This window comes from Pipistrellus kuhlii, unplaced genomic scaffold, assembly GCF_014108245.1.
Source record: "Pipistrellus kuhlii isolate mPipKuh1 unplaced genomic scaffold, mPipKuh1.p scaffold_m20_p_1, whole genome shotgun sequence".
Classification (NCBI taxonomy): domain Eukaryota; kingdom Metazoa; phylum Chordata; class Mammalia; order Chiroptera; family Vespertilionidae; genus Pipistrellus; species Pipistrellus kuhlii.
In genome coordinates, this window is record NW_023425404.1 from 86,770,002 (window position 1) to 86,778,517 (window position 8,516).

Below are 8,516 nucleotides of genomic sequence, written 5' to 3' on the forward strand. Positions count from 1 at the left end.
AGCATGCTAAGTTAAATAAGTTAGTCAAAAAATATATATAAGTATTGCATTATCTCATTCTTATGTGGAATCTAAGTAACAAAATAAACCGATGAACAGAGTGGATTGAGAGACATGGAAGTATTGAACAGAGTGCAGAATCTCAGAGGGAAGACAGGGGAGGGTGAGTGAGTGGGAGGCAATCAAAGACTTTGTACACATATAGGCATAACCCATGGACACAGACAATTGGATGCTGAAGTCCTGGGCTGGAGGGTAGGGGCAGGCTGGAGGGGACCAATAGGGGAAAAGAGGGAACATATGTAATACTTTCAACAATAAAGACTTATTTCAAAAAATAAAGTTAGCCCATTTAAAAAATATATAAAAAATTATAAATCAAGCAACAATGAAATGCTATATCATACCAGTCAGAATGGATATAATAAATAAATCAACAAACAGCAAATAACCTGTTTTGACAAAAAAGTGGAGAAAAGAAAATCTTTGTTCACAATTGGTGAAATTGCAAATTGTTTTATTCACTACTAGAGACCCAGTGTACAAAATTCATGTCTGAGGGGCTTCACTCAGCCCAGCCTGCACCCTCTCCAATCTGGGGCCCCTTGGGGGATAGATGTGCCTAAACCAGCAGTTGGACATTCTTCTCACAATTCTGGACCACTGGCTCCTAACTGCTCACTTGCCTGCCTGTCTGCCTGGTACTCCTAACTGCCCCCTTCCCCAGCCTGATCACCCTCACTGCCTCTGCAGCCATCTTGTGAGGGCATGATGTCAATTTACAAATTACCTCTTTATTATATAGGATGGGAAGAATGTGGAGATTTCTCATAAAACTGAAAATATACCGTGTTTTCTGGCGTATAAGACAACTTTTGAAACGAAAAAAAAGTCAACCAAAAATCAGGGGCAAAAGACCAAAATTGCACAAAAATTACCTGCAGATCTTGACAGCAAAGTAAGTCTTTTCTTTGAAGTGGGAGGTAGTCTTATACAGCGAATATAGGCCTAAACCTATGTTTTAACTGTAAAATTAGGGGGTTGTCTTATATGCCGGAAAATACGGTATCTACCATAAACACAGCATTCCAATTCTGGGTATTTATCCAAAGAAAACACATGTCCCCTTATCATCTCTGACATCCCTCTCACAATCCAGGACTGCTGGCTCCCAACTGCTCACCTGCCTGCCTTCCTGATTACCCCTAACGCTTCTGCCTGCCAGCCTAATCACCCCCTAACCACCCCCATGCCAGCCTGATTGATGTCTAACTACTCCCCTGCCAATCCATTTGCCTCCAACTTCCCTTCTCTGCTGGCCTGGTCACCCCTAACTGACCTCCCCTGAAAGGTTGATCGCCTTCAACTGCCCTCCCTTGCAGGCCTGGTGCCTCCCAACTGCCCCCCCTGCTGGCCATCTTGTGGTGGCCATCTTGTGTCCACATAGGGGCAGAATCTTTGACCACATGGGGGAAGACATCTTGTGTGTTGGAGTAGCGGTCAATCTGCATATTACTCTTTTATTAGATAGGATAGAGGCCTGGTGGCATAGGTGGGGACCAGCTGGTTTGCCCTGAAGGGTGTCCTGGATCAGGGTTGGGGTTCCATTGGGGTATGGGACAGCCTGAAAGAGGGGCCTGGGTGATTTGCAGGCCAACCACACCCCCTGGTGACCCAAGTGGAGGCCCTGGTATCTGGAATATATTTATTTTCTAAAATTGAAACTTTGTATCCTGGAGTGGAGCCAAGCCTCCTACTTGCTCCATGGCGGCAGCCTTTTCTATTTGGATTTGTTTACCTTCTATAATTGAAACTTTGTGGCCTGGAGTGGAGGCTTAAGCCTACTAGGGCAGACAGAAAGCTTGGCTTCTTCCATTTCCAGAGAAACTCAAGCCATACTCCTGTTCTCTGTGGCCGTAGCCATCTTGGTTGGGGTTATCCGCATACTGGCGCTGATTGGCTTGTGGGTGTGGCTTGTGGGCATGGCTTTTGGAGCAGAGTGATCATTAATTTGCATATTACTCTTTTATTAGGTAAGATGTGAACTATATTTTACCACTCTTTTATCTTTAGTTACTGCGTTGGGAAGCTAGGAAGTAGACTATCATGTCTCTGCTCTCCTCAGTTTATTGTAGGTAAACTGTGTTTTTCATCAGGATACTTTTAAATTCTTTTTGTCACTTATGGTTTTCACTTTCTGAATGTGTATTTCCTTCTGTTTATTCTGTTTTTAATAATTTAAACATTTAAATAGAAAATACATGTCTTTATTAAATTCTAAATACATTTCAGTGATTGGTCATTCATATATTGCTTATTCTCTATTCTTCATTACAAAACTCAGTTGTTCTTTTTCTTTACTTTTTCCTTTTGATGAAATTTTCCAGTATTTAATTTAACTTCTTGTTTATTAAATCTCTCTTTAATTCTATCTAATTAGCTATTTAACTATTATTGGGCTTTAAATTTCATTGTATGTCTGTGTGTCTATATATGTATATAATGCATATATATGTGATGTATTTATATTTATTATATACATAGTTTATATATTATTTATAATTTCTAGACACTATATTTCTTTTGATGTTTTAGATAATTTTGATTTTTTAAATTCTTTGTTTTAAGTATTACATATAGAATTAAATATGTCTTCTTTTTACCCCATTGACCTCATCCCAACCACTCCCAGCCCCCAGCACTTGCCCTCACCCAGCCCCTCAGTATATGTGTCCATTTGCTGTGCTCATATGCATGCATACCAGCCCTTTGGTTGACATCTTACCTGCCCTGCCAGCTCTACCCTGCCTTCCCTCTGAAGTTTGATGATCTATTCAATGCTTCTAGTTTCTGACTCCATTTTTGTTCATCAGTTTATGTTGTTCATTATATTCCAATAACTAATGAGTGAGATCATGTGATATTTACCTTGCTCTAACTGGCTTATTTAGAATGGCATAATGCTCTCCATGTCAATCCATGCTGTTGCACATGAGAAGAGTTCATTCCTTTTTACCACAGTGTAGTATTCCATTGTATATATGTACCACTGTGTTTTTATCCACTAATCTGCTGATGGTCATTTAGGCTGTTTCCAAATCTTAGCTATTATAAATTGTGCTGTTTAAACCTAGGGGTTGCATATATTACTTCTGATTGCTGTTCCTGATTTCTTGGGATATAGTCCTATAAGTAGGATACCTGGTGCAAATGGGGTTCCATTTTGAATTTTTTGAGGAAAGTCCATATTGTCTTTTACAGTGGCTGCACCACTCTACACTCCCATCAGCAGTGCACTAGGGTTCCATTTTTTCCATATCCTTGCCAGCATTTGTCTTTTGTCAATTTGTTGATGATAGCCATTCTGACAGGTGTAAGATGGTATCTAATTGTCCTTTTGATTTGCATCTCTCAGATAATTAGTGACTTTGAGCATGCTTTCATATGTCCCTTGGCTTTCTGTATGTCCATTTTAAAAAGTGTCTATTTAAGTCCTTTGCCAATTTTCTATTGGATTTTTTTTTCTTCCTTTTGTTAAGATGTATGAATTCCCTATAAATGTTGGAGATTAGGCCCTTATCTGCTATACCATTGGCAAATATATTCTCCCATGAAATAGGCTTTCTTGTTGTTTTTTTGTTTCTTTTGCTCTGTGGAACCTTTTTGTTTTTATGTAGTCCCATTTGTTTATTTTCTCCTTAGTTTCCATTGCCTTAGGAGCTGTATCAGTAAAGATACTGCTATGAGATATGTTTGATATTATGCTGCCTATGAATTCTTCTAAGATTAGAATTCTTCTAACATTTAAGTCATTTATCCATTTTGAGTTTATTTTTATGTATGGTATGAGTTGGTGGTCCAGTTTCATTTTTTTATGTATCTGTCCAATTTTCCCAACACCATTTATTGAAGGAACTGTATTGACTCCATTGTATGTTATACCTATCTTGTCAAATATTAATTAAGCATAATGGCTTGGGTCAGTTTCCAGGTTCTCTTTTTTGTTCTATTGGTCTATATGTCTGTTCTTGTGGCAGTATGAGGCAGTTTTGAGAATAGTGGCTTTCTGATATAGATTGATATCTGGTATTGTAATCCCTCCAACTTTATTCTTCTTTATCTAGATTTCTGTGGCAATTAAGAGTCAATATTCCATAAGAATTTTTGGAGAGTTTGTTCAAGGTATGTAAAATATGCGGTTAGTATTTAAATGGAGATAGCTTTAAATCTATAGATTGCTCCTCCATGAACACAGTATGTTCTTCCATTTGTTTATATCTTCCTCTATCTCTCTTTTTCAATGTACTATAGTCTGCTGAGTGCAGATCTTTAACCTCCCTAGTTAAGTTTATTCCTATGTATCCTTTTTTTTTTTTTTTTTTTAGTCCAATGCTAAATGGGATTGTTTTAGTTGTTTCTCTTTCGGTGAGTTCATTATTAGTGTATAAAATAGCCATAGATTTCTGAGTATGAATTTTGTATCCTGCTACATTACTGAACTCATTTATTAAATCCATTAGTTTTTTTTTATGGAATTGTTAGTGTGTTCTTCGTACAATATCATGTCATCTGTGAAGAGTTTCTTCATCTTGAATTTTTAAAAATAGTGTGAGGAGTACAGATTTTAGTTCTTCTTTGAATATTTCTTAGAACTCCCCTGGAACTCTGGACCAGGAACCCTTGCAAACTCCTTCTATGAAGCCAGCATCACCCTAATACCAAAACCAGATAAAGACAACACAATCAAAGAGAATTACAGGCCAATATCCCTCATAAACATAGATGCCAAAATCCTCAACAAAATTCTAGAAAATTGGCTCCAGCAATACATCAGAAAGATCATACACCACGATCAAGTAGGATTTATTCCGGGAATGCAAGGATGTTACAATATCCGCAAATCAGTAAACATGATACATCACATAAACAAATTGAGAGATAAAAATAATATAGTCATATCAATCAATGCAGAAAAAGCTTTTAATAAAATCCAACACCCTTTCCTGATAAAAACTCTCAACAAGGTGGGAATAGAAGGATCATACCTCAACATAATGAAAGCTATATATGATAAACCCACAGCAAACATCATACTCAATGGGCAAAAACCATTCCCTCTAAGGACAGGAACAAGATAGGGATGCCCACTCTCACCACTCCTGTTTGACATAGTACTGGAAGAACTAGCCATTGCAATAAGGCAAGAAGAAGAAGTAAAAGGCATTCAAATTAGAAAAGAAGAAATAAAGTTATCCTTATTTGCAGATGACATGATATTGTACATCAAAAACCCAAAAGACTCCATCAAAAAACAAATTGACTTAATAAATGAATTTGGCAGAGTAGCAGGATACAAAATTAATGCCAAGAAATCTATGGCATTTCTATACACCAACAGTGAACTTACAGAAACAGGGACTAAAAAGAAATCCCATTTACCATGGCACCAAAAAAACTAAGATACCTACGAATAAACTTAACCAAGGAGATAAAAGACCTATATGAGGAAAACTTCATGACACTGAAAAAAGAGATAGAGGAAGATGTAAACAGATGGAAGAGCATACCATGTTCATGGATTGGTAGAATCAACATCATCAAAATGTCCATACTTCCAAAAGCAATTTATTGGTTCAATGCACTCCCCATTAAAATACCAATGGGATACTTCACAGAACTAGAAAGAACTCTCCAAAAATTCATCTGGAACAAACAAAGGCCCCAAATAGCCACAGCAATCCTGACAAAGAATAATAAAGTAGGAGGGATCTCAATACCAGATTTCAAACTGTATTACTAAGCCACTGTTTCCAAAACAGCCTGGTCCTGGCACAAGAACAGACATATAGATCAATGGAATAGAATAGAGAATCCGGATATCGACCCAAACCTCTATACTCAATTAATATTTGACAAAGGAGGTATGAACATACAATGGAGTCAAGACAGTCTCTTCAATAAATAGTGTTGTGAAAATTGGACAGATACATGCAAAAGAATGAAACTAGATCACCAACTTACACCATACACAAAAATAAACTCAAAATGAATACAGGACTTAAATATAAGATGGGAAACCATAAAAATACTAGAGGCATCCACAGGCAGCAAAACCTCAGACATATACCAAAAGAACTTCTTCACTGATACTGCCCCTAGAGCAATGGAAGCTAAAGAGAAAATAAACAAATGGGACTACATCAAAATAAAAAGCTTTTTTACAGCAAAAGAAACCATCAACAAAACAACAAGAAAGCCCACTGTATGGGAAAACATTTTTGCAAATGTTATCACGGATAAAGGTCTAATCTCCAACATCTACAGACAGCTTATACAACTAAATAAAAGGAAGTTGAATGATCCAATTAAAAAATGGGCAATGGACCTAAATAGAATATTAATAGAAGAAGAGAGCTAGAGAGGAGTGGAAAAAGCGAAAGCATAAAATACAAATAAACAACAAGAAGAAAAATACTGGCTAATGTGGAAAGAGAAAAGAGAAGGGTGAGTAGACTTGAACAGGAAAGAGAAATTATATATTTATATGAATAAGCCAACAGAGACTACTATAATAGTTAATGTGCCAGTAAATCAGATAAAGAAGATCAGTTTTTAGCAAGGTATAAAAACAAAGGGGAGAGAAAAACTAAAGCAGGAAGAAGAGAAGAGAAAGAATGAAAAAGGGAGAAGTTAGAAAGAAAATGTTGGCAAAAAGGAAAAAAAATGAGATAAAGTTAAATAATAATAAAAATAAAATAGAATGTGTAACACTAGTCCAAAAGAAATAAAATGTTAATAATAATAATAATAATAATAATAATAATAATAATGGTGGCATAGGTAAGTGCTTAAACTGCTGCCTTGCACAATTTCAAAACTACAACTAAAAGACAGAACAGACATCATCCAGACCCACAGGAAAGCTGGCTGAGTGGTAATTCTTCAACTAGAAGGAAAGAGAAAAGCTCACGGAGAATCAGAGGAGCTGCTAAGGGCTGAGGTACAGAGACACGCATGTAAAGAGGAAGGGTGGCTGAGTGCCTGGCTGACTTTCTCTGGCAGGCGGGGGAAGGAAGCCCTCGACTGCACTGAACCCCAGTTCTGGTCATACCCTGTGGACCCAGGCTCATACAGGGGGAGTGTGGACTGTCAGGTAGAGAGAAAGGCACATAGAGACTCAGGGGAGCCACAGCAAGCAGGGGTCTGGAGGAGTGTGCACGCTAATGCACACAGAGAAGACTGATTTCGGAGGTTGCCACAGGCTTTGCCTAGCAGAAGGGAGTTGGTAGCTCCTAACTGCACTGAACCCCAGTTCTGGGCGATCCCCTGGGGACCCACGGTCTTACAGGGGAATCTGAACTATCAGGCGGAAACTCAGGGAAGTCGCAGAAGGCAGAGGTCTGGAGGCGTGTGCAAGAGCAGGGCTGACTGGAAGTCAAGACTATCTGTTCAGCCCTGAGATTCTGCCCCATCCAAGTTGAGCAAAGAGGCTTTTGAAATTTTGCAAGTCTGGTCCTATAAGACTGTCTCCAGCACAGAACATCTCCCAGCATAGACACAGCTGATACTCATAGTCAATTGGCATGGAGATCAATTCCTCCTGGTGATACCAACAACTACCAAGATTTAACTACAACAAGGCTGTACACACAGTCCAAAAAGGGATGCACCAAGAGTGTCCAACTCAGGTAACTGGGGAGGCCGACCCATTGGGCCATATAGGAAACCTAGCACACAAAGCTACCAACTCAGGGAAGCAGCGAAAATGCAGAGACAAAGAAACAGATCACAAACGAAAGAAATGGAGGAAGACAAACAACTGGAAATAGAGTTCAAAACCACAGTTATAAGGTTTTTCAAGAATTTCCTAGAAAAGATTGATAAATTTAGCAAGACCCTCAAGGATATGAAAAAGGACCAACTACAATAGAAATTAAACATACACTGACTGAAATTAAAAAAATATATATTATACAGAGACCCAACAGTAGACTAGAGGAACGCAAGAATTAATTCAAAGATTTGAAATACAAAGAAGCAAAACACACTCGACTGGAAAAGCAAAAAAAAAAAAAAAAAAAGAATAAAGAATCTAAAATGTTGAAGATAGTGTAAGAAGCCTCTGGGACAACTTCAAGCATGCCAACTTCAGAATTATGAGAGTGCCAGAAGAAGAGAGAGAACAAGATACTGAAAACTTCTCCCACCTGGTGAAAGAAATAGACTTACAAGTCCAAGAAGCACACAGAACCCCAAACAAAAGGAATCCAAAAAGGACCACACCAAGACACATCATAATTAAAATGCCAAGACCAAAAGACAAAGAGAATATTAAAAGTAGCAAGAGAAAAATAGTTACTTGCAAGGGAGCACCCATACGATTGTCAGCTGAATTCTCAACAGAAACTATGCAGGCCAGATGAGAGTGGCAAAAAATATTCAAAGTGATGAATAGCAAGAACCTACAACCAAGATTATTCTACCCAGCAAAGTTATCATTCAGAATGGAAGGTCAG